This window comes from Ambystoma mexicanum, chromosome 5p (genome assembly GCF_040938575.1).
Source record: "Ambystoma mexicanum isolate Mex_15411 chromosome 5p, UKY_AmexF1_1, whole genome shotgun sequence".
NCBI lineage: Eukaryota > Metazoa > Chordata > Amphibia > Caudata > Ambystomatidae > Ambystoma > Ambystoma mexicanum.
This window is the reverse complement of record NC_090930.1, coordinates 1,175,172,202-1,175,199,400: the sequence shown is the minus strand read 5'-3', so window position 1 is coordinate 1,175,199,400 and position 27,199 is coordinate 1,175,172,202.

Here is a 27,199-nt window from a genome sequence, read left to right as displayed (position 1 = left end):
ATTACCTCTACATTCAGTGTGCACTGTTTGAAGTACATAACAGTAACAATCCATCTCCTACATTATATAAAACACGTATTACCCTATTCTTCCATTTCAAAAGTTTATTATGCATGTTTCTTTTCACAAAGAATATTACACCTATATTTTTAAACTTTGCATCTAACAGCAGTAAGTAAGCATTCTTTAGACCCATTGGCAATCTATCTTGGTGTGTGACTATAGAGTCATTACAAACAAGCCAATCTACTTCTGTACGCACTCATGTCATGAAATGTCCACATTCAATGCCCCCTGATGATTGCACACGTTTTCAACGTTTTCTTACTAACAGCAACTTGACCAAATTTAAAATACACTATTGAAGTATTAATTTTCCTACCATCTACACTGTTTCATTGAAACATAATCGATACATACTTATTAAAAACTAGATTTTGCAGTATTGATGGCAAATTACAACCACAGCCACGGTGTTGCATGTCATGGAATGCTTAAGTCACAAGATCAGAAATATTTACACTTTGCTGATCAGGGATAGGCACATACACAAATCCTTCTCACAGATCTGGAGTAGAATAAAAGGAGGTCATACATTGTGGACACATATGATTCCATTCATAACTAATTCCTACATAACTATCTACACTAAAAGTTGGCTTCACTAATAAACCAAAGACAGTCATTAGCAATACTTAACTATCTTCCTGTGTATTTTGGGAAAATGGTTGATTTACACTTACAACAGCTTCTATATTTCTTGCATCAATGGAATCATTCGAAACAACGTACACAAAGTTGCATTACAATAGCATTGAACTCCTGTTTCATTACTAAATTCAGTTGTTATTTTTGTCTTACAAGGACTTATTTCATTGGAATGCACTTTCACTGACTCTTTATGTTTCCTGTATGAATGCTTCGCAGGAACAGGTATAAGGTTCAGGTGAGGAGCCCACAGTAAACACAACCTATCATATTCTTCAATGCAAGAAATGTCAGCTGTCACTTTTCTTTCATCAAAGTGTATACAAATAATAAACCTTCTTTATTTTTCACAAGTGAGAATGCTACATATGGCATTCCTTCTTTAAACACTGCATTACCTATATGAATGAGTGCTGCAATGCCTACATTCAAGTTTCTCTTTAAAATTAACCAAATTTCAAATCATGCATCTAACATCAGAGTGTCTCCTATACTAATATTCCTTGGTTCCTCTCATTGTAGCAAGAATATTCATAAGTATAACCCCTAAAACTTATTTTTTTCGTTCACCTGTTGCAGCATCTCAAGGATGTTCAACTCTGGTCCCGGTCATAAGTGTATGAGCAACAACATAACATATAGTTGAAAATTCACTTTCATACAATTATTGAAAAATGTATTCAACATTTGTGCGGAATTGGGAATCTTCAGAATACATTATTTTACAATAATATACTGAAGCAGAGATTTGCACCTTCTGATCATCCAATCTCCCTCCTATACCAGTTGGAAAGAGCATTGGGAAACAACAGGCTTCTAATGTATATTCCCATTCACTAATTGGTGCACCTTTTGTTGCTTTCATTTGATACAAACCGGCAGACGCATCTAGATAGACATTGGCCTGCGTCGCATCTGGATAGGATTGATTGAAGGATAACATGCCCACGCCCAGAAAAACGTGAATGCTAACATGTGCCACACCTAGTATTGTGAATACCAGCCTGCATGGCGCTCAGATGGAGTTGTGAATGTTAGCATGCCCACACCTGGACGGGTCCCTAGACACTACCCTGCACCGCATCTGGGTGGGGGGTGAGGGTTGGCATGACCACACCTGGATGGAGTCCTAATCATTGGCCTGCGCCGCGTATAGGTGGGAATATGAGGGCCAACAGGTGTCACACTCAGACAGAACTATGAATGTTAGCATGGTAAAGGTCAGGTAACCCACTAACCAATATAAGCTCAAACTCTGCATACTTATCTCACTCAAAAACTCACAACCATCTCTTGCACATCAAGCCGCACACACTTCACAACACTGCAACAACACATAAGCCGGAACAACAGCACACGCGGACTGACTCCGATCCGATAGCCGCACCAAAGCTCAGCACCCGGTGTATACTGAGTTGAAGCTGCCAACAGAACACCACTCCTCTCACTATCCTACTCCCTTCTTCACCTCACTAACCCATCCCACCTTTATCGCTTACAGATCCGCCTGAGCGCCTGGGGACCAATTCCGTTGGTGACGGTGCGCGGTACAAATACCTTTAACATTTAACATTTAACAATTCTAAACTGTTGATCATGACTTCACGTGAGTGCAGATTATGAATAGTGTAATTTTCAAACAAACTTCCTTTCTGCAACGATAGACCCTGGAATTGACCTTCATTGCTTTTGTTTGTTGACTCAACATCAAGCATTGACAAGTCTGGTACAGTCAGACTTCCTTTGTATAAATCATTGTGCTCCAATAGAAACACCAATGTGTTTTTCACTTTTCCAATATCGATAAGATGTTGCCAAATGCTTTTATCTTTAGTTGGAACACCATTTACTAAAACAAACAAAGAATCTGCATTGTCACACTTCACTCCTAGAGTGTTCACATTTTCTTCCAAATTTAGAGGCAAATAAATACCTTTGCCTCTCACACATTGCAGTAATGATTTCTTAGGGAGATTTTAAATCTTTGTTTGCAATCTATCAATAACTTGGAAAGGATTAACAGTTTGCAATGCAATCACTTTAATCATGTTCAATTTTGAAGCACAGAAGGAATATCAGGCATACCTTGTCATTCAAAACACTTCTTGGAGGATTTCTTCTTTAATTCTAAAACTCAACACACTGTCTAAAAACATAAAGTACCTCTCTTGTGTCAAATTGTTCTTCTACAAATAATTACAGATTAACCTATTTCCAAATATCTTCTACAGTGTGTTTAATGTTGTTCTCAACATACACTAGTTGCGCTTGAGACTTATAAAAAGTGCATCGACAAGATACACAATTTCAGTTCTTTCAGTAGAAGACAACTCAAACATTGTAATACTTCTTTTAAACTGTTGAAAAATCTGATCCTTTGAAAGCATAGGATCATCATTTACACTTCCTTTAAGTGGTCCATCTACATACACATAGGGACTCATTATAATGGTGACAGGAACGGTATGAATAGTGCCGGTAAGGCACCGGCACCATTCATACCGTCCTGCCGCCTTATGAGCTCTGTTCGCGGGTTCCTGACAGCCTGCCATGTCTTAACTGGCGGGCTGTGCGGCACCCGCGAGCAGCACTCGTGATTGCACCAACACCGTTATCAACGGTGCCGGTGAAACCATGCTCCCTACCCCATTCTGCTCTATGGAGCAGAATGGGGATCAGGAGACCAGGATTACCGCCACCCGTGAATGGGCATTTACCGGCCCATTCATCTCGTAATGGGCCTGATATTGCCCAATCGCGGGTGGCGAGGCCGATAGCGAGCATGGCGGTAGCCGCGCCTGCCATACAGGTACGGCTACCTCCAGGCTCGTATTGAGGCCCATACTCTTTTAAACTTTCTACAGTTCCAGTCAAAAGTGTTTGATTTAAAACAGCAAGAGACATACTTGGTGTTTTGCACTCAAACAGTTTAACTAGAAGGTATCTAATTTTAGAATGATGTGCAGCCAGCATTTATAAAAACTCGAAAGTGGTTCATTTTGTTATACATTACTGTATTCCTCTGTTTCAAATTGATAGCATATTGGCTACCTTTTCTTCTAAACATATTTCATTTTCTACTAACTACTAACACATTTGATGCACTGTTTCTTTTCTTAGTTTCAAGAAAATCATTCTTGGTTCCATCAATATATTCCACTGGCACATCTACTATTTGAAATTGCAGATTTTCAAAAGTGTTATTGATAAGAGGTATTGTTTTATTATCTACAGGAATTCTGTTTTACAGATTTAACAACGCTCCTTTTTAAAATATTGTATTGAACAAGTTTCCTTCACTGCAGGCAATCCTTTCTTATTGCACGTTGTTGCCGCTTTCTTGATGACATCTAACAAAAAAGCTGTTTAAAAAAATTCAAATTGGCATGGTGAAGGTCACGCATTGTGTTTCTTCACATTTTCAATATATAAGTTTTACACACAGGCTGACGGACGGGACAGGGTTTAATGGCCTGCCAGTCTGGGTTTTGTAGGGCTAAGTGAAACAAGGGCCTCAGTCAAGGCGGTAGGATGTAAAACCCTGTGTCCACCCGTAACAGCAGGCGTAAATGTTATTCACATCCCCAGGTGTGGATCAATTTATTTTTTTTATTCCGGAAGATGTGCTCAAGTGGTGCACATCTCCCATAAAAAAGAACATGAACCTCCACCAAGGAAATCAAAAAGGGACTAAGTCCCTTTTCAGATGATGGTGACCATGGAAAAAACTGTTTCAAATAAACTACTGTGATTCAAAATGTGACCTTCAAAGTAATCACTACTACTGCTACTCAACAAAACATATCTGCATGTATATCCTCCCTCCACTACACATCCCCACATCCCCACTCTCACTCTCACTACAGTTTGAAAGGTCAAGTCCTATGGGCAGCCCCATAAAACTACCCTACTAAATCTAATACCATAACCCCCATAACCCATAGAGGCATGCTACTTGTTTAATGATACAAATGACTATGCACCCCTATTCATTCTACATATCCCTTTGTTAGCACATTTTGTAACAACATATCAGATTACATAGCATGCCCTTCCAAAGCACACCATTTCCAAGCAAAGTATTAAACTGCCAAAATATTCTTTCTGATTATTATTCTAAATGACTTGAGTAATGTGGGATGCTATTCAGCAGCTCATTTATTGTGAAAAAGATACTTAACAACTGTAGAACACCTCTCGGCAGACACCATTCAGTATACTGTTGGTCACATAACAGAGCCCTGCTACAGCCTTGCTCCTCCTCCCACCACCCACTTAATCAGTCCTCCTTAGGCGTCCTCATAAAAAAACATGCAAAGTCAAGCACCTCACCTGTTTACACCTATTCAAGCATCAAAGGACCAATGGCCTGACCCACTATTCTGCATTTGACTTGAAACTAATCACTACTACTACTCAACAAAAGATATCACAATGTCTATCCTCCCTCCACTGCCCATCCCCACTCACACTAGGGTTTGAATGGCCAAGTGCCCTGGGCAGCCCCAGAAAGCTACCCTAACTAAGCTCATCAATAATACTGCTGCCCCCATGCCACTGAACATTTCTTCAGTAGCACCTGACATACTGTAAACATACAATTCCCAAACCACTTGTAAAGAGAAGAAATGTTCACTGGAAACAATTTGGCATACATTAGCATAATTTCTTAATTCACATTCATAAAGGTGTTGCAAGATAATGTGTTAGAAATATTTGCTTTCATGCACCATTCTGCCATTCATGCTTCTCTGGTGTTCCCTCAATTCAAGTGGAAGTTGACAATAGAAGAGAGCCACAAGCTAATGTACTGCCACTTAGTTACACTACGAGCTCTGTTTGCACACCTTACAAGCCTCTACTTAAGAATTTAGGCCAATTCCAGGCAGTCAACATTCAGTATACTGCTGATGACAACACTGGGCTGTTACACACCCTTGCTCCTCCCACCACCCCTTTAATCAGTCCTCCTTTGCTGTCCTTATCAAAGAACATGCAAAGTCAAGCACATCACCTTTTTGGACATATTCAAGCATCTTAGGGACAATGGCCTGCCCAACTATCCTGCATTTCAACTACACACTAATAATTATTGCTACTACTCAAAAGAACATACCAGCATGTACTACTCAACAAAAGATATCACAATTTATATCCTCCCTCCATTGCCCATCCCCACTCTCACGAAGGGTTTGAATGGGCAAGTGCACTGGACAGCCCCAGAAAACTACCCTAGCAAATCGCATGAATACCCTTGCCCCATCCCACTTAACAGTTCTTCAGTAATACCTGATATACTGTAACCATAGCTTTAGAGTAAGATTCCCAAACCACTTCTAAAGAGAAGAAATGTTCACTGGACATTTCTAAATGTTCGTGTTAACATGGCATAATCCATGAATTACCACACACAAAAAAAAACATTTACCAACATCAAAAAGAGTTTAGCATTTATCAGCTGCATTCCATTATAAGACTTGTCATATTTAATGCCACATTCAAAATCGGACACAAATCTAACACAAAAGTAGTTACAATTATGGGATGATAGTGAAGATGTTGCTATCCAACTTCAAAGCACAAGCACGGCAGCAATATTTTTCATACACCCCTATTCATTTGACATTTGTTTGTTTGTTTATTTCTTTTGTATAGTGCACCAAACCCAAGGGTAACTGGGCGCAAGCAGTACATGGTAGTTGTTATGTGCAGTTAAGTTGTAAGTGCATTGGGTAACACCATATGACATTGCATAGCATGAAACCCATATAGGTTCCTGCCCTTCTAAAGCACGCCATTTCCAATCAAATTACGAAACAGCCAAATATAGTTGCTAATTATTATTCCTAAATGACTACCAACAATTAGATGGCAGTGGAAATACTGCAGTATAAAAGAATGCCCCATGTAGACCTCAGCATCTCATATAGCATAAATAAGATGAGAAAGGTAAAGTTTCACTACGAGAGCATTACGTTTGTCGAGTTGTGATATATCTGTGGTTGGCACAGTACATTTTTAAAATAAGCCTAAATAGAAAGTGAGCTAATCTTATATGCCACCATACCCATTTCTTTCATAACCAAACAATTCATGATAAAGTATGCACATATTAAGAGAAATATATGCATGATCCATGTCATGTTCAACCTCATACCTATATAGAATGAGTCAAACACATTTTATACATTACTGCATAAAAGCTGAAATGCAAACTATAAGACCCTACCCACTTAGCCACCATGAAGTCACCTTCTTCACTTTACTTCATCATTTCTCAGAAACCATTTACCTGCTGTGTTTTGCCTGAAATGCCAAAAGACTTTAACAATAACTGGCATACTCTAGCCGCAACTTCACAGTAGAATTCCCAAACCACTTCACAAGGGAACCAATGTTCACTCCAAACTTACTAGCTCAAATGAACTTTCCCAGTAAGCTAGCAGAATGGAAATCTCCACAAATAAGCAAAAGAAGATTGTCAAACATCATAACCAAGATAGCATTCATGCGGTGCACTGCCTCGTAAAACTTCTCAAATTTAACGGCACATTCAAACACTTCCACAATTCTAAGACAGTAGAAAATCACCAAAAGAGGGTCACAGAAAACAAGATAATATCCAACTACAAAGTACATACACAACTGCAAAATGTGTCCAGTCTGGAGGGAAGCATTGTTATTTTCAGAGAGAGTCACTGCTGGAGCTGTTTTCGCTTTCTATGCTGTGTAAGGAAGAGGAGGAGCACACTGCTCTTAAACTCATTACTTTGCAGAGCATAGCGGAGTGAACAGAGTATTAGGAGTTTGGGATGCAAGTGTCGAAGCTTAGAACACTCTGTGGCTGTCGTGCAAACTTTCATTCCACTATTCGAAGGGTGAGTACTATATCCATGCCAGACTCTGAAATATGCAACTGGTCATGACTGCTTGCTATCAGGGAAATTGTATTGCTCATAAGCTCCTTCTCGTAAGATTTTGACTAGACAGTCTATTACAGCTTCTTCAGTTAATTCACATCGGCGAGTCGGCGACTATGGGGAGTGAACTCTTTGAGCAAGGTGAAGTTCTCTCCCTTTAACTGTCTCCTTGGTGACAGTGGAGCTGAGCTCTTTGAGCCAAGGGACAGTACGTGATTGATACCGACATTGTAGAGATGCTGTTAACAAGCTTCAACAGTTGGCGATCTACTTGAGGAATTTATAGTTCCAATGGGTTTTTAAAAAAATATATGAGGGGAAAAAAGCACTTCAACCTTAGAAGAGGTGCCAAGATTCTGTTAGATAAGGAAGTTTTATCAAACATATTAGCTGAGAAATCCAAAGCACCATCTGAATGAGGTAAAATGACTGCATTGTATTCTCAGGTGCAAAATAAAATCCGGTGCTGACAGCATTTCCATCAATCTCTGACTCAGTGATGGCAAAATTAGTAAACAAGGAAGCTGTTGTTTGTAACATTTCTGGCCCGGTTTTGTCTGAGTTGGAGGCGCAGGACAGTTTATTTCTTATCAATGTTTGTATTAGTCTCGAGGAAGAAATGCTGGAGATGGACTAACCCTCAACGAAACTAAGTATGTCGCCTACATCATTTGACTCTTCCGACACTCATGAATCAGAATGTATCAGCAGTCCTACCAAAACAAGCGATTCCATCAATGAAGATGACTTACCGGAAATTGAAAGGTCAAACATTATTATGCACTTTGGAGCTGATATAACTAATCCTTCCAGCTCAGAGAAAGAAAGGATAAAGAACAATATGACTAAAGCAGGGAGCATTCCCTTGGTTGCGTTAAATTTAGTCCTGCAGTCTTTCATATTGCTTTATGATACAGTAGGGTTTGAAGTCAGAGCAAACACCAATATATTGCATGAAATAAAAGCACGACTTATGGCTAAAGGGTTAAGTACTGAGAATGTAACACAATTAGATACATGTTTAGGATGTACTGAGTTAGGCCTTACAACCTCAGATCAGATAAAGTGGCAAGTAAACGCAGACCAGAAGGAGCAGTAGAAATGGTTAACACCTCAACTAAAAATAAAAAAACAAAGAATATGAAAGGTTTTCCAAAATCAAGTAATAGAGGATCCAGGAAATCTATGATGAAAATTCTTGAGACTGCTAACTTGAAGGAAATGGACAGGACCTTTCATAATGTACTTCTTATGCCAGAACTAAATGTTATTAATAGAACTACATCACCTAGGGCGACTGGTAACAAATATAATGAAGGTGGGATTGTTATTGATGAAAGTGAAGTAGTAGATAAAGTTACAGCTAATAAAAAAGGTGCAGAGAATCAAACCATCTAAAAATATCAATAAAGATAAACAGACAATTAAAATGTGTTTTTATACAACAGTAATGGAAGAAAATGAGAATAGGGTTATTGAAGAAGTTATTGAAAGATCAACAGATGATGATGGTGTGGTAAAGATAGAAAACAAGGTAGACAAAAATATAAAAGATGTGACGGTAAAAACTTTGGTTTTGAATGACTGTGCGGTTGAAAGAGCTTATGGAAAAGGACCTGTCGAACATCTCCATGGAATCAAAAATATGTACGAAGAAGTTGAAGTTTGATAAACACGCATATAAAGAAAAAGGTGACAGGGACAGGTGCGGGTGATACATTAGATTCCTCCTCAATTGTGTTTGAATCTATGCTTCCTAATGAAAATAACTTACCATTGAATAGATCTATGATTCTTCTACTACTGTGACTTATTCTCGAATTGTCAGCAATTGCATCTAGGAACCTGAAATGTGTTCACATTTTTCATGGAAAGGAACCAGGAAAATGTGAAGTACAATTTCATTCTTTGTTGGTTAAGGATGTGGTATGGAGTTTTTGGGAGGAGTTTATTAAATAAGGGTTTGATCATTATGAGAAAACCAAGGTGATTGACAATTTAGTAGGGGAAAAGTCTGTTAAATTGGACAACAATCTGAATATAACATGTGTGGAGGGTGAAGGGGGACCGAGAAAGGTTGTTATCAACTTTGAGTTAGCAGGTTGGACGTGGCTTGCCTCGCTTCTAAGGACTCTTTCCTACAAGCTACCCATTAATGAGTTGAAAATGACGTCTTGGAACACCGGGGGATTTAATAGGTCCCCGGATGAAAGTATGAGTGATGAATTCTCCAAACAAAAGATTGTGTGTTTGCAAGAAACGTGGCCGTCGGAGATACTGATATTAGATGGATTCACTGTCTTTCAAACAAGTGCTACCCAAGGTCATATAGGCCGTCCGTGGTGGTGGAGGGGGTACTGACAGCTGTTAAAATTACTAAGGGAATGTCTTTAAAAAGATCCTGTACACCATGGCCATTTTTAGACATTGAAATAACTGATAATCATGGAAAAATGAATTCCTTGGTATCCATTATTAATGTTTATTTCAATCCAGTAAAAGTAGAGCTGAACACACTCCTAAATGATATTGACCATGGTTTGATAGAATCCATAGGTGTTCATGAGAATGGCTTTATCATTCTGGCAGGAGATTTGAACAGTGAATGCCCTACCCTGACCTCTGATGAATTTGACTTTGATGATCTGTTAGAAGTACCTGGTGGAGGAGGTGTCAATTGTAAAACTCAAAAGTGTAATAATGGAAGGATTTAGGCTGCATTCCTAGCAAGATGAGGTTTTAGACATTTTAATACACTTTTTAAAGGAACAACAAGGGGTACATCAACATGGGAGGCTAGCTCAGTGTTAACGTGCTCGCCATAGAAGCAAGACAACATGAAGCAACACAGGTTCGAACCCCGGGTCCGGGCTTAGAAACCTTTGGGTATTTAAGCGTGTTATCTGTAACAGAGCCTAGATACCCCCGGGCTGTGTGAGCGCTTTAAAAATGCAAATAAATAAATACATACAATGGGATGGCTTAGAGTAAGACTCCGGTATAGATTCCATGTATACAGCCAACATTGATGTTAATTTGGTCAAATCCTTTGAAGTAACTAAAACAAAAATATGTGACCATGCACTACTATAAGGACTGATTGTGTGGAACTAACAACTTCATGGAAGCTTTAAATGAGTTCAGACAGAATACTCAAACTGTGACTCACTGGCAAAAGAGGAATTGTGAACAGTAGATTTTCTGTGTTTGACAGAGAGATTGCTGCTGAGAAACGGCAATTTCAAAGGAAAGTCAAAGTGATTAAGACAGCATGGGGTGAATGGTTGTCCATAGTTGCAGGGCATCGTTTATGTGAAAAATAACTACAAATCCTGGCTTAGAAATCATAAATTGAGCTGCTATATAGAGTCAAATCGAATATTATTTGCAGTTATCATCAAAAACATTTCAAGGGATTCAAGGGGAAAAATTAATTTCAGACAAGAGGTGCGGGTTAGAAAGCATTCTTTGATGATATCAGAAAATTATTGGGTAAGATTCTTTAGTGCTAAGTTCTGGTAGGACAAAAAAAATGAAAACACAGGGAGGCAGATCAGAGTAAAAGAGCATTGCAGATGGCACTACAACCTAGAAGAAGAGCTTATTGTATATATAATTGAAAAGCCAAATAATTCTAGAGCCTGTGGACCTGATGGATCAACTAACAGTTTCTTAATAAAAACATGTTTTGTGGTTGGAAATACTCAGTAGACTCTTCTCGAACATACTACAATATAATCATCTACCTTCATCATGGCACACTGCAATTGTCATACCAATTTACAAAGAAAAGTGCCCAGCAATTACCTGAATAGTTATAGACTAATTTCTTTGACAGATGTGCCATCCAAGAGTTTATCTAATATGATTCTATGGGAGGTCACAAGATGGATAAATACAAATAACATCCTAAGTTCACGTCAAATGGGGTTTAGAAAGGGAACAGGAGCTGAACCTTGTGGATATACACTGCTAACATGTTTGGCACAGGAATAAAAAGCAACAGGATTAATTCTATATGTAGGTACTTTAAATCTGTCTCAAGCTTTTGACAATGTAGATCGTCAAGTGCTATGGGAAAACTTGGAAAAACTAGGCATAGATTTGGGGCTATTCCAACTCATTTGAGTGGTATACTCCAATAACACTGTCAATCTAACATTGAATGCCAAGGGAGCAAAATCCTGTGAAATTCCAGTGAACAAGGGGGTTCCACAGGGATGTGTTTTGGCCCCAACATTTTTCAATTTATATGTCAGATTTGTGGTCAAGGAGTTTGGAATGAAATATGTATTCTCCCAAAATAGCTTGATTGAAAGTTTTATATTATAGCATATGCTGATGAATTGTTGTTGCTGGATTTCATGCCAGCAGGTTATCTTGAAAAGATTAATCTAACAGTGAATCATCAGAAGTCGAAGATTATGGTGATCTCAAATAAGAGGGTGAGGAGAAAGTAGAAATGGTATCTTAATAAAACTAGTTTACAGGGAATACATGTATTCTGTTATCTTGGCTTCCTGCTTTTCAATTGGAAAAGACAAGAGGTTCAAAGGTTGAGACTGTAGGGCCAGACAAGACTGTGTACATCTCTAATTAAGACAATTCACAGGAGGTTGTGTGCATATTCACTTAAACCATTTTTAGAATTATATAGATTAAAAGTAATGTTGGGTGTTTTATATGGTATCAAATTAATCAATTTTTCCAATAGATCTTTTTTTTACTTATTTGAGGGCGTGTATTGAAGGAAGCCTTACACATTCCCAAGTGTGTCCCTATAACAGAAATAAGGCTGGAGCTTGGTTTACAATCTTGGTGGTCCATATATATAAATCTATCTCTCTGTATTGGAAAATATGTGAGATTGAAGCACATGGAATGATGAACCTCCTAAAACATATGATGAGCTCAAATACCAATAGTTGTATTAAGAGATTTTAAAAGAGATGTTTGAAATGTATCTCCCTTATAGACATAAAAACGACTGTCTCATTGATTGCCTTAAACAAAATTGTAAAGACTTGGGACAGAATTTGGAATACAAAGGACATGCAAAGGTTGCAAAGATACAAGGAAAACTGTTTAATACATAGTCCTATGGAACAATTAAGGCCATACCTACAGAGGTTTCCATCACCCTCAGCTCATATATGGGACCTTAAATTTAGGTTGTACTGCCTCCCAACACTTTAGATCCTAGACCACCATTTGCACATATCCCATGAATAGAGAACCTGTAGACTCTGTTCTGACTCTGGCACTGAAACCCTTTTTCACTTGGTTATTGAGTGGAAATGTCAAGTATGTCGGGTTTGAATATGACCTTATAGTCGTCACTGAATCTTAGATCGCCTTCCTCGCCTGTGTCTTCAGAAGATTTTGAGCGTAGTTTCCCCTTCCTTCTTCCTCTCCGATGTTTTTTTGTGAAGAGGTAGGGCAAAGCCCTCGGATAGAAGCCACTCTGCCGCCTTTTCAAAATTGGCACGCTGAGGACTCCTTCCCGAGAGCGCCAGTGAGAGGAAAAAGCCTGGTGCAAAAAAAAACTCTCAAGTTGATGGATGGGTGCAGCAGGACTGTAGTGGCTAGATGTTGAAGTGTCTACAAGGAAGTACCAGTCTGGGAATGCCGGAGGACTGGTAAGTAAGAAGAAGACAAATATCCAGGAATGCGGTTCAACAAAGGAAGGGCAAACCTGAAGCATACTGGAGGTCACAGAGTCTGAGGAAGGAGAGATCTGCTGGAAATTCCACCCCCGGAGGACATGTAGGCACGGGTAGTCAGGCGAGAGAGCCAGACCGGGAAAAAGGAAAAGGCAGACTCAGAGAATAACAGCAGAAGAACAAAGCAGCAGGTAAGTAAAGGAACGTGGTGAAAGGAAAACAGACAGTAGAGATGGATAAAGAGTGGGCAGTACCCCAGTGGACAGGAAAGTCGGAGAAAACAGTCAGAAGCTGAAACGGGACAAAACCCGTAAGTGGAGCGGGAGGAACAGTGATCGTAAGAAGCACGAGCCGCGAGTCACGGAAAAGGCACAGAAGGCAAAGAACAGAGGTGAGCAGAAAGGCCATATGTAGAGGGCTGAAAGAAAGTCAGACCGGAGGGTAACACATGAGAAAGCAAAAAGCACAGCGCGTAAACCCAGAAACCAAGCAAAGGGTTACAATGCACCGCGGGAAAAGCGGGGCGTGGCTATAAAGAAAATGAAGCGCCAGGAAGGAAAAAGACTAGACCCACAACCCGGAAATGCACTGGAAGATGTGGCACATTCTAATGGTGTCACAGCCTCCAGGCGCTCCACAAGCGCCACAGAGGAAGCATGACAGTAAGGCATTGATTGATTTTAGAATAGTATTTTTTTAAACATCATGTTAATTGTATTTCTACTGTTAATGGTAGCCATCTTTGGCAGAGGCAAATTAATGGTCACAAATGTCTCCTCTTTTAGCTTTGTTTTTTTTTAAAGCAGATTTTTTATGAACTGACAAAGGTTAATGCAATAGGACAGGCTCTTTTAACAGTGGTTATAGGATGGTATTGTATTGGTTTCTAGTAATGATGTAAACTGTTTTTAGATTCTATGGAGTGCATTCACTGATGGAATGGATTGGCATTTCAGTTTATTATTATGAATGTATGTATCAATTTGTGTAAGGTATTTTGTTAACAAAAAACATAAATAAAATAATATATTTGTCAAGGGTAGAGTTATGCTGCTTGGTTGACACAAAGGTTTCTTTTGTACTGTCATTCATATCACATCTTCCAATGTCAGTGAGAAACAACCTTTAATTGCAATTCTTTTTGTCACACATAACTATAACATAACATGTGATACTGCTTCATCACTCCTGAAAACCCTAAACTACAATATGGAAAACCCTACTTTCCAAATCAAACTTGACTAAATCAGACCCCCAAACATTCCTAATTTATCTTTAAAATAAGTCAATTCATAATATACATAAAATATAGAAAAACACACAATCACGTCACCTTCAGCTGCTCCAAATAATGAATAGATCTTCACAATAGCCAAACAAAGAACATGTGCGTTCTGCAATTGAATGTCAAAAGTTCACAAAAAGGTCACTTTCATAGCTTTCAGAAATCAATAGCACAAAATGAGAACTGTAGAAATCAAACAAGTTAAATGCCCAACACATTTTTATTGCAACCTAGTCAACCGAGTCAATAAACCCCAACTCAATCCTTCCACAGAATACTCGGAAGAACATGTGCAAACACAATTAAATAAAATATATATTTTTTTTAATATGGTCCTTTACATAACCGTTGTTACAACCTTGCGTAAATAGCGAAAACCCTTCAGATGCGCTGGAAAACAAATGTTGCTAAGGTTTCAAATGTAAATCACACATGCCATGAGGTGAGAATATCCAAATGGAAACACATGTAAAAGTCTGTGCTAAAACAAGCATGAAATAATATGTCCACTGCACCAAAATAGAAACACCCATTACAACAGGTACAATGACCAAGTTCATACTGCCGTTAATAAAGCCTGCCACAAAGAATGACGTACCATTGGGGCATTCATATACATGGATCGAGTCAACAGCCAGTAATTGTGACTACCCGTAACATCTTTACATATTCAAAATGACATATTAACAGGGTGTAACAATTCATACAACATAAAGGTACAAATGAGGGCAAAGAATCAAGAACACATGTCAAATTGTGTAGTGTAAAATCAATGAAACAACTTGATCAATGCACAGAAATTGGAATCTAGCCAAATTAAGGTGATAGTAATAGACGAGGCTGCACCCGCCAAAAATACACAAATTCCCCATTGGCTTAGTGGTACCAGCGGCTATTATCCATCTGATGGGTGGAAACCATGGCTATAATCCATCTGGGTGGGCACAACATTTCAAGAAAGATATAATTTATGTGACTTAATACACGATAATGATTTAAATAGTTAAATAGTCATGCTGCAGCCTCATGGCTTGATTTATGTGTGAGTCACTTATAGTGAAATTCCTATATTTTGGTTCTCACTTTGTTTTAGAAAACAAGAAGGATTTATCTTCTTGTATGAATCCATCTATTTTTTAATTGGCTTATACAATGCCCCATATTTCTTTAGTGCGAGCTAGGCTGTTTTGCATCCAAATTTTGTTCATGTTTTTTATCGCACGTTTTTTCACTTTCTGAGTTTTCAGCACAACATGATTCTCTAAAATTGAATCAAAAAGAATGTTTGATTTGAATGTAAATCTGATTTTGCAATCGCTACGTGCAGAACTTGATTCAAAAGGGAGCTATTCTATGGATCTCGTTTTAGCAATCTTCCAATTGAGACTGGTGTTGTCAATTCCTTTCAGCTTTTCTGGGTTGGACAGAGCACAGAATAGGTTCAAAATGATGGCTGCTTTATACGTGTCTTCTGTCACGACGTTCTGCATATGTATAAGACGTTGCAGATGTTCCAAGGTGCCATTTTGGATTGGGGCAATGATTAAAGCATGTTGATGTCACATATCTAGTAACGGACAAAACATGTGATTAGTTGAAAGATGGATTGCGTTTTCAAACGCAATGAAACTGATGGATAGATTTTGACTTAGAGAGCTGGGAAAATGTCTTTGATTTAGAGTAAAGTTATGGATATTGTTTTAATCCCTAAGATGTCTTGCTTCATGTCGTTCTGCATGCGCATAGGACATTGTAGAAGTTCCACTGCGCCATTTTGGATTGGGCAATGATTAAAGCATGTTGATGCCACGTATCTAATAATGGACAAATAACATGATTAGTCAAAAGATAGGTTGTGTTTCCAATCGCAATTAGGCTAATGGATGAATTTTCAATTTAATAATGGGGTGGAAATGTCTGTGATTCAGAATATAATTAGGATATTTTTTTAATCCCTGAGATTTGGTAAAGTTGGTGACTGTGGGGTTATTTTGATTGATTAATGTACTTTCGAAATTAACCATGGTCAATCATAATAAGAGCCACTATGTTCTTATAGAGATGGTGTCAAAGTTCAATCTATACATGAAATGCCATATAATTTTCCAAACATAATGATATGAACTTTTTATGCTGAATCAATGCATCAATTATTAATAATAAAAAATCATAAGCAAGTGTAAATAACAAATCATTGAAAATGAACTTTAAATAAAATGCCCCAATTCTGAATCTGAGTTGAGAAGTGTGTGGCAACAATCAGGAGGACATATCAAGAATGTGTCTCTCTGTCTCAATTGTTTTTCAATGCTGCCACCTCTTGAGGATATTTTCATTTTTTCCAGTCCAAGAAATTAGATTTTATCCATATGTGTTTCAACATGATCATTCAGAAAATGTAATCCAAGTGGGTATCTGAAGACTTTATTGATGATGGTTCTGATATATTACAAAATCCTTGTTTTTAACATCCTTATGGTGCTGCCTACATATAGTTTGGAACATTGACATTTTAAAGCATATATTAGGTATTTGCTTTTGCAGTTGATGCAATCTTTTAGCTTGTAATCACGGCTGTTAGGCATAGTTATCCTTGTCAGACCATTTTCTGAATATTGGCACATTGTACATGTTCCACATTTCAAATTCCCTGTTAGGGTAGCAATACTCCATAGTTGAGTCAGCCCTTTGTGTTTCCTTTGTCAGTCAAAATGTGAGAGAATTACAATTTGTTTGAGATTTCTAGCTCTTTTAAAGGTTATCTTTGGTTGGTCATCCAAAAATGGTTGGAGATCTGGATCAAATTGCAATAGATACCAATGCTTTAATTGGGTGTGTTTGAGTACTTTAGTTTCTGAATTGAATGTTGTCACAAATCTTAGTTTCTGTTTGTAAGTGACATTTGTCTTGATTTTATTTTGCAGTAGATCAGCTCTTGATCTGGTGTCAGTTTTTTCTTGTGCTTTTTTCAAAAATGTTCTTGAGTATCCTCTTTCCAAAAAATGTTTAGTTGCTGCTTGTTTGTGTCTTTCAAATTCCTCTTGTTCAGTACAGTTTCATTTGATGTGCAGGTATTCTCCATACAGAATCTTATTGATTATATGTGATGGATGGCTACTTTTGGCAAAAAGTATGCTGTTGCCTGAGGATGGTTTCACATACAGTGTTGAGTGGATCTTGTTATTTTTAATGTTTATTTCTAAATCTAAAAATTGTATTTTCTCATCACTTTCTTCCATTGTCAGTTTTAAGTTGAAGATATTGTCATTTGATAATTGTAAAATGCCTTTAGTGATATTTTGTCACCTCTCCAGATTACCAGAATTTCATCTATGTATCTCCCCCAGTAGATGATGTGTTGTCTTTCTGTGAACGCACTGTGTTTCCAAGCATGTTGTAGTTCATATGCTCCCATGTATAGGTTAGCATAGCCAGAGGCAAATTTGCGTCCATCGCTGTCCCTTGTTTCTGCCTGTACATTTGTTTGTTGAATAGAAAAATGTTATTGGTGATGGTGAATTCTAACATTTTGCATATCATCTCGTTTTGATGTAAAAAGGATATTGAAATACCCTCAAGAGGTGGCAACATTGAAAAACAATTGAGACATAGAGAAGCATTCTGGATATGTTCTCTTGATTGTTGCCAAACAGGTCTCAATTTGAATTCAGAATTCGGACATTTTCTTTAAAGTTCATTTCCAATTGTTTGTTATTTACACTTGCTTATGATTTTTTATTATTAATAATTGATGCATTGATTCAGCATAAAAAGTTTATATCACTATGATGTTTGGAAAATTATATGGCATTTCATGTATACATTGAACTGTGACACCATCTCAATAAGAACATATTGGCTCTTATCATGATTGGAAATAATAAAGGGGTACCTGTAAATACCTAGGCTCTCCAGGTAACTTATATAGCACAATAATAAACAATGAACCTAGGTACAAATGAGGCTAGAGAAACACATTTGCAAAAATATACACATTTTTTCATTTCGAAACACAAAATAATTTCATTTTCATAAAAATACTTTTCAACATATTATCAATCCAACTCATTCAACATCATCATTTCTTCTGATCAGTCTCTACTCTTTCATACTTTCACTCATACCATCAATGTCTCAAATATTTAACAAAAATGTGCATAAACCAAAACGTATTGCACATACAATATACAAAGAACAATAAACAGTCCTGTTCTTGTCAATACTGTTTTTTCACAGATATGTGATCAATTTATGCTCTTAGAACAACTATGATGTCCTGTGTTCACAACTATTATTGATGTTTTTCAATCAGGATTGGTGTTGAAATTGAAACAGGAGCATCAAGCTGGCGGTAGAAACATTGAATGAAGGGAATAGGCCATACTGACCTTGATTTACTAGCACGAGCAGACAGGTTATATCCCCTGAGGGGCAGTTTTTTAGTTGCTAAGTACGAACAGAACAATGGGAGGTTGTTGTCTTTTTGATTCAATTTTAGAGAATCACATTGTGCTGAACACTCGTAAAGTTGAAAAAACGTGAGATAAAAAAATGTGGATGCAAAACAACCAAGCTTGCACCACTTACCTGTTCTGGGGTCCCTGTTCCTCGGCCACGGAGGTCTCCCTCTTGGAGACTGTATCCGCGTTGGCGTCTTTCCTCGCGACGTCCCGCGGTCCGGGTCGGCTCCGTGGGCACGGCCATCTTGAATGTTCTGCGCATGCGCGGATCGTCAGTATCCGACGTTTCGCACATGTGCAGTAGCAGGAACATGCGTTCCGGGCCTCGCTTTGGCCCCGGGCTATAAAGAGGCTCCGAATACACGGAGGCATCGCATCTCAACGTGGTTTTCCCGTGTATGCCCTGCTGGAGTCCTGCTTGTCTCTGCCTCCAGTCTTCCTCCTGCTTCTGCTTGCCAGACCTTGTCCTGCCTCCCTGCTCCCTCCCTTGGGTCCCTGTCCTCCTGACTTCTTGCCCTTGCCTGCCCCCTCTTCCTGTGGCTGAGTTCCGCTGTCCAGCCGCTGTCCAGCCTGGGCTACCTTCTTGCCCCTTCTTGCCCTGCTCTTTCTACTTGGAGAGGTCCATCCTGGGTGGGTTACTACTCCTTCCTACTCTCTTTTCGTGTGGATCTGTCCCGCCTCCTCCTGCTTGTGTTGTGCCCTGCCGGTACCTGTGCCTATTACCCCGTGGGAGCACCGAAGACAAGTTTCTGGAATACCATACTGGACTCAGCTTGGCCTTCTCTGTCAGTGGTTACACTGTCCCGACGTCACGTTAATACAGAGAAGAGCTCCTCGTGGCGTTGGGAGCTGGTTCAGTTCCATCCTGTCGTTTATCGTCAGGAGGGGGTTGCGTCAGTTCCCCGCATTGCTTATTCCTCTCTATGATTCATCGACATACTGGCAGCCTCAACTCAGCGCTCTCCAGGAAAGAAAGGTAACTCAAGCTCTTATAACACTTGTTCTCTTTTGTTTTTCACTTCAAAACATTGTTTTTCTTTCTAACAGTGGGGAACACCATATTTATTTTGTGTATCTATTTTATAGGAATGCTTACTAACATATCATATTGAAGATCTAGAATGGAATGATTCTGTCTTTGTGACACCCTCCTGAAGAACAAATAGGTTTGGGGAAACACATGTTGAGGGAATAACAAGGGAATAACTTCAATAAATACATGTTTTCGCATTTGAATTGAGTCTCAAGAATAACATTACTTCTTTTGATCATAAGCAAAGGTGTGCTAGAATCAAGTGACATTTCCCTATTTTTACTAAACTACACATAACCTCGGCTATACATAGTCGATCATAGCCTCGAATATAGCCACGAATATCAGCAAAATGACTTAAAAAAAAACCTTTCCTGCCCCGAGACCCTTGCCAAGTGCCACCCTCATCTGTGCCAGCTTCCCACACTACCGATATTTCCTCCTCACCTTCCCTTACCTCTCCCTTACCCCCACAACACATGCTGTTTCAGTGACACAGTTTGCTTTCCGATGTTGGCTATTTGTGGCTATAGCCGAGGCTACAGAAAGCTTTGTGCTGCAAACACAGACCCTAGACCCCCTCCAACTCCCAAATTTCACTTGGTGCCATCTAACCACCCCCACCTCTAGCTTTATGACATTTGCATTTTTTTTTACCTACAACTAGCTTTTGTTCCTGCATGTCATTGTCTCGTATTGTTTCATCTTTTTTTGTGGGACGGAACTACTAAATAACTCCTGCACGGAATAACCCCAAACCACACATAGATCGCGAGTCAATGCTTTATGCCCAAGTTGTTTCAGACCTGGACGAAATCCGTCCAGCGGTTTGGGCTGTGGGCTTTGGAAACAAATTGACCTGGTTTGTCTATGGGAAAATGAATGGGAAGTAGGCTCCAACTTTTGGCAAAATAATTTTTTGGGGACGCTTAATAACTTTCTTATTTTTTAACAAACCTTTAAGAAATGTGCAGTCTGGGACGCAAAGCGGTGCAGTTTTTTTATCACTTTCCGAATTTTGGTCAAATCCCTTATAGAATTTTGAGGGGTTACTATGGGAATCTGACTCACCTTAACTATTGTGGGGCTCTCGCCATCCTATAATAAAAGTGAAATTTGTTTTGTGGTGAAGCGTTGTTCCTTATACAATTCCACACCGTTTCACCAATCTGCACCACATTTTGCACAGTTGCTTGTTAGCACCCTCCAGGCATTACTGGCTACATGACATTCGGATACCCCACACATTTCCCCGGATTTGAGCAAAAATCAATATTTGTTTGTGGCTTTATGGCTTGGCAAAGCGGTGTTCCTTATACAATTCCACACCATTCACCAATCTGCACCAAATATTGCATATTTAGCTGTTAGGACCCTCCAGCTATTACTGGCTACTTGACATTTGAACACCCCACCCCGATCCCCGAATTTCAGCACAAGTCAAAATATGTTTGTGGGTTAGTGGGTTTGTAGCTTGGCAAAGCATTATTCCTTAAACAATTCCACACTGTTCCACCAATTAGCACCAAATGCTGCATAGTTGCCTGTTAGGACCCTCTGGACATTACTGGATATGTGATATTTGCAAACCCCATCCTGTTGCATGGATTTCAGCACAAGTCAAAATGTGTTTGTTGGTTTGTAGCTTGGTGAATGGTTGTTCCTTATACAATTCCACACTGTTTTACAAATTTGCACCATATTTTGCATAGTTACCTGTTAGGACGCTCTGGGCATTACTAGCTACATGACATTTGGAAACCCCACCCCTTTTGCCAGATTTCAGTACCTTCACCTGAGATGGTTGCCTGAAATCTGTTAAACATCAATTTGGTCGTAGGATGACCGGTCCCGACATGAGCAACCAAACTTGAGGCCCTGTCCTTAGGATGCACAGTTTACAAGATATTTGCACCACAATGCACCACAAAGAACTGAACCATGCCAGGTGAGGCGACAGGTGGGGCGACAGAGCACTGCAGGTCCCAGTATGCAGCAGCACACCAACTCTCGCCTCCCCCAACATCTACTCCGGAGCATGACTGCCAGCCACATGCGCCCATTCTCAGTGCAGTTCAATCCAGGGTGCAAAGCACATCAAGCGATAACAATCGGAACATTGACCTACAGGATCAATGTTATCATGTCTGTCTACAAAACCTATTCAGAGAACGGGTACTTCTACAAGTAATCAATGAATACAAAAATACTAATCCACCCAGGTGTCTGTGCTTTCATGTATAGATTACTTTCAGAGGTCAAGATTGCAGATCACCTAGCCGGGCCCAAATCGAGCGAGGTGCTTGATTTCCATCTACATAACACTGTAATCGCTGCTTATGCACAATAATCAAGACAGCATGAAGTCTCTTACTGCTGATGACCTTAACAATCTCCCAAAAGTTCAATGTGTTGCTCTTCTGCTGATCAGAAAATAATGGACACAGTTCTTAACCTATGGTTACAAAGTTTATTGATGATGCTCTCTAAGTTCAACCCTCTGTCCGCAACACAGAGTAAGCAACCAAGTTGAAGCAGGCAAGTTACATATGAAGAGAGCTATCCCTCGATATGTATGTAAAACCTTTCCACACAGTACACAGAGTATGCCCAAGAACGCTAAACTAGCAGACTATGTGCACTCCAAATACCATAAGAGCAGAGCTGTGTACATCATTCAGTTACATTTTCAAATGTTCTTTCCTGATAAAACTAAACAAAACAAATTGCAGGTTTTTAAACAAATCTTTTATTGTATCAGTGTTGCAAACTGCAAACTGTGCAACTATCTTGGCATTGTATACATTGCAATACCATTAAGTTCAGGCTACACAATACTGCTGACACCACACACCACGGTTTTCCAGTCCCCTAAATCTATGCCATGCACTAAGCAGTACTTATACAAATATGTATACACTGGCAATAGGAGACTTGACATGGTATGATTTTGATATGAGGCAATTAATAACATATATGTAGACATGGAGTTAGCTGTTTGTAATTAACTGAATGTATTAAGGACCACAGCAGGGATTGATCCACACATACATATTTCCAGTATGTGGATCTAAATGTCATTTGCAACATGATAGGGTCAGTTCGTCATAGCATGGGTTGGCTCCTTCCATCTGTAGATCAATATCTTTTGTCCGGTGTCTGGTTCTTCCAATGTTTTTGACCTTACGTTATTTAATATCCCTTCTCTTTCCATTCATGTGGGGAGGTTCTCCCCATTGGCTTGCTTCCCATCTGTCACTAATTGACTTTTTCCCGTGTACTCCATGAATGTTTTGCGGCACTTTCAAAATTGGATTTTGAAATCATGTTTCAAAATAGTGAAACTTTTCCTAATTTTCATACCAAACCATTCCTAAAAACTGCACAACCCCAATCCATTGGTATTGATATAGCAGAGATGGCACAGCTCAAAGTTGAAGAGCACTGGAAGGGCTCTGTGTGGATCCCTTGATGAAAATACCAAGAGGTGTTGTAGACCACGATGGCGTTTTATTGGCTGAGCTGATTTAGAGAGAAAGGTGGTATAGTTCTTGTGGCTGGTACCATGTAGGTGTGAGAAGTGCCTTCCTTAAAAATGGAATAGCAAAAGTTGGCACAGGCTAGGATACCAGATCAGTCATATACATTGCCTGACTGTAAGAACTGTACACGATCTTGTGAGCGAAGCTAAGGAAGTGATTCAGGAACGGAGTCCTATGGATTTCTCACCTGCAACAGCAATAACAGATGGTCTTTTTCAACCCATTTGCAGAATATGCTGTGTGATAAGCCAGGCAGCTAAATTATGAATTGTGGTGGGATTCAGTAGGCTTAAAATGTTCACAAGACCAAAGGGGTGAAACAAACCAGCTGCCTACATGATGGAGTGGAGGGTGAAACACAGTATCCAATGCAGAGATATGCACATGTGAAGTTGTGATATTTGTGTATGCTGGTTGTTTTTTTTACATGCTCTGATTGGTGTTGGCAATAACATGTATAAACTATCAGTAAGAAAATGTCCTAAAAATGTAACACTGGAGTTCCACTTTTAATGTCTTCCTATCACTAACTCAGTAGTTTAATTCTCAATGACATTGTTACCCAAAAGTAAATGTGATGTCAGTGTGTGTGTGTGTGTGTGTGGTGTCATTATAGAACTTGCTCCCTGAGTGCTCCACCAAGGACCATTACACATCAGTTACTTAGGTGGTGTGCAACAATGGGTTCAAGTATGTATTTTCTCTTATTTGAACTATATACTTAAATAAAGGATTTAATGTGGAACTAACCCGAAATTCCCGAGAACTTCAATGAACTTCATACTACAGTCCGGGGAAAATGTATCCACAGAGAGGGACCAAGAGATGGATTCAGGAGTGCTCTGGTGGGCGGATCATCCAGAAGAGGGCCCACACCCCTCCACCGAAGTCCCACCAGGCATAAAGATGTCAACGGCCAGGGAGAGCACCAGCTGACGAAGGCTGCCAGCATAGCTGAGGGGCAGAGCAGAATACAAGTTCAGTTACCCAGGAAGGCATATAGCACTAAAGTAGGCTCATTCAGGCACCGATAGTGCAGAGAACCAATGGATTATATGTAAACCACTGTGCAGCAAAAATGCCCTGAAGCTCACCAGGTTAGCATAATCTCAAGACTAGCCAAGGACTGAGATCACAGCTAGTAGTGAAATTAACATGTAATAGCCTTTTTTCATGGTATTAATTTGCAAGGAGTTGCGTCTGAGCACCCTGTTGTCAAGTGATATTGGCTGTGAACCTGCAGCAATGTTTAGACAGATGATTTTCTGTAGGTAGCGTACAGCTATGCTGCAGTTCTGCACGGTTCTAGGCAGCATAGTGACGGGATGGTGGCAACAGCGGCCCTTCCTGCATGTGGCAACTTGGAAAGCCGAAGAAAACATGGAAGTGGTGCATTGCAGATAATTGCCCTGAAAATATGGTAAAGAAAGGCCACGATAAGCCTGTTGTCCTGTTGCTGCCTGCATTTTTACTCAGCACATATGCATTTTTGACTGAAAACATACTGTGATTGAAAATGTGCAACATAACCATTTAGGACGAACCATCATTTGCTTACTGCAGTATCATTAAGAATTGTTACTATCCTCAAGAACCATTCACACAACAGAATGGTGAAACACGTGCTGAGAGAATAAATCAGAGTACTATAAGGTGTGATGAAACACCAATGAGAGACTATAATTACAAACTGAATGATCAACTATTAATCATTAAGCAATACTTATTCAACAACTTCGCCTTGAGAACTATAATTATGGAACTCTTGTTACAACTGTAAAATGATATGCATTTGGAAAACTCATACATACATAAGTGTGAAGCAACACTATTTGTAAAGTTGAATAATTGGAACAACTTGTTTCTAATACTTGACTCACCAGCAAGCTACTAGAATTTGTTTCTACTTATTGATTGTATAGGCTGGCACATTGAGAAATAATCCCAATATGTTCTCTTATCTGATTATAATAATAGTGTGGCAGCCACACTCCATTGGGACAATTCTCTGCTTGCCATCCACCTCTAGAGTGAACTGAAGAAGAAGTCGCCAAGGGATATCTCTGTTTGCTGCATTTCTAATTATTATCATGGCTTCATAGCCTTATTGGATTTTCAGTTCATTTTAGCCAATCACAATTGCTTAATCTTTTCACTGTGCCATCTCCCCAGCTATGGTTGTGTTTTGTTTCTGGCAGTGTCTCTTGTATATCCTGTGACTATGAGAAATGCAAAACACTGCCTGCTTTGATGGTTTGCACACACGTGTTCCTTACTGTCACACCCTCATTTCTGTGGGCACCTGTGCCCTGGAATGAACATGTGGTTGGGAAGCATGTCCTTAATAGGGTCATATTTTAGAGTGTGTTCTGAAGATTTTGTTATACACAACAGGCCACATTGATTTTGTAGACAATAGCTTATCAGTGGAGTAGAACCTCACTTTTGTAGTTGAGGCACTCACATTGTGGCTTCAAACTTCCAATAGTCTTATTAGTGATGCCCTTTTGGAATATATAGGCGTTGTTGTATGTTTACTGATATATAGTGGTCAGTTGTAGAAAGCACTCAGAAGCTGGTAAAAGAATTCTGCACTATCTTTCTGTGTCACTCTTGATTACATTGGTAACCACCTAGCTGCAGAGTCTTACATGGTGTAATATATATTTGTGTGTTACGATTTTCATAATATACCACTTTCCAAAGCCTAACCTCCACCCAAAAGGATGTCCAAATGCCCACAGGGTGCTTTGGCAAGTTTTGTACCAGCGTATAGGGCTGTGCAAAACAAAAACCTCTGCAGAGACTTGGATCTCTGTTTTTGTTGCACGAGAAACAACTTCCCCAGAGCACCTCACAGGGTTAATATTAAGTGGCAATATTGTCACAGACCTACCCAAGAACATCTAAGAACCAATTTATCTTACTCTTGTGTAAATTATTAACATTAGATGTCATCAATATCTCACCTACACAGGTTAGCTCTGAAAGAACAAGCATTTTCACTCGAGCCATACTGCTTTGTACTCACAAAATATAAACACACCTATAATGCTCTCACTTTATCATTTACCATTTATGTATATTTGCTCTCTTGTGGAGATACTATATGAGCATTATAATTAGCGTAATGATACAACATCCTACACCAAATATTAGCAATGATGTATTTGATTATAGTACTCATTGCTTCTGGATGATTTAACTTTTCTCCAAGACCACAGAGGGATCGGAGTGCTAATTCTCCTGGGCCTCTCTGCCACATTCGATGCTGTGGACCATGACTTCCTACTGACCTGTAGAGTGCAAGCCGGTGTTGCCGGGCCCCTTCTGGCATGGTTTGAGTCATTTCTTGAAGGGCGTTGCCAGATTATTTCTTTTCAAGCCTGCCACTCTTCTACTTCTCATCTGACTTGTGGGGTTCCTCAAGGGTCAGTTCTGTCTATTCTTTTTGAATAAATGTTGTGCATTTATTGGCTGATCTAATTGCTGAGTCAGGAGTCCTTTTTTATACCTATGCCGATGACATACAGTTAGCGTTTTGGCTGGACTCCCCACAAACTTACCACCCTGGAAAACTCTGTGACT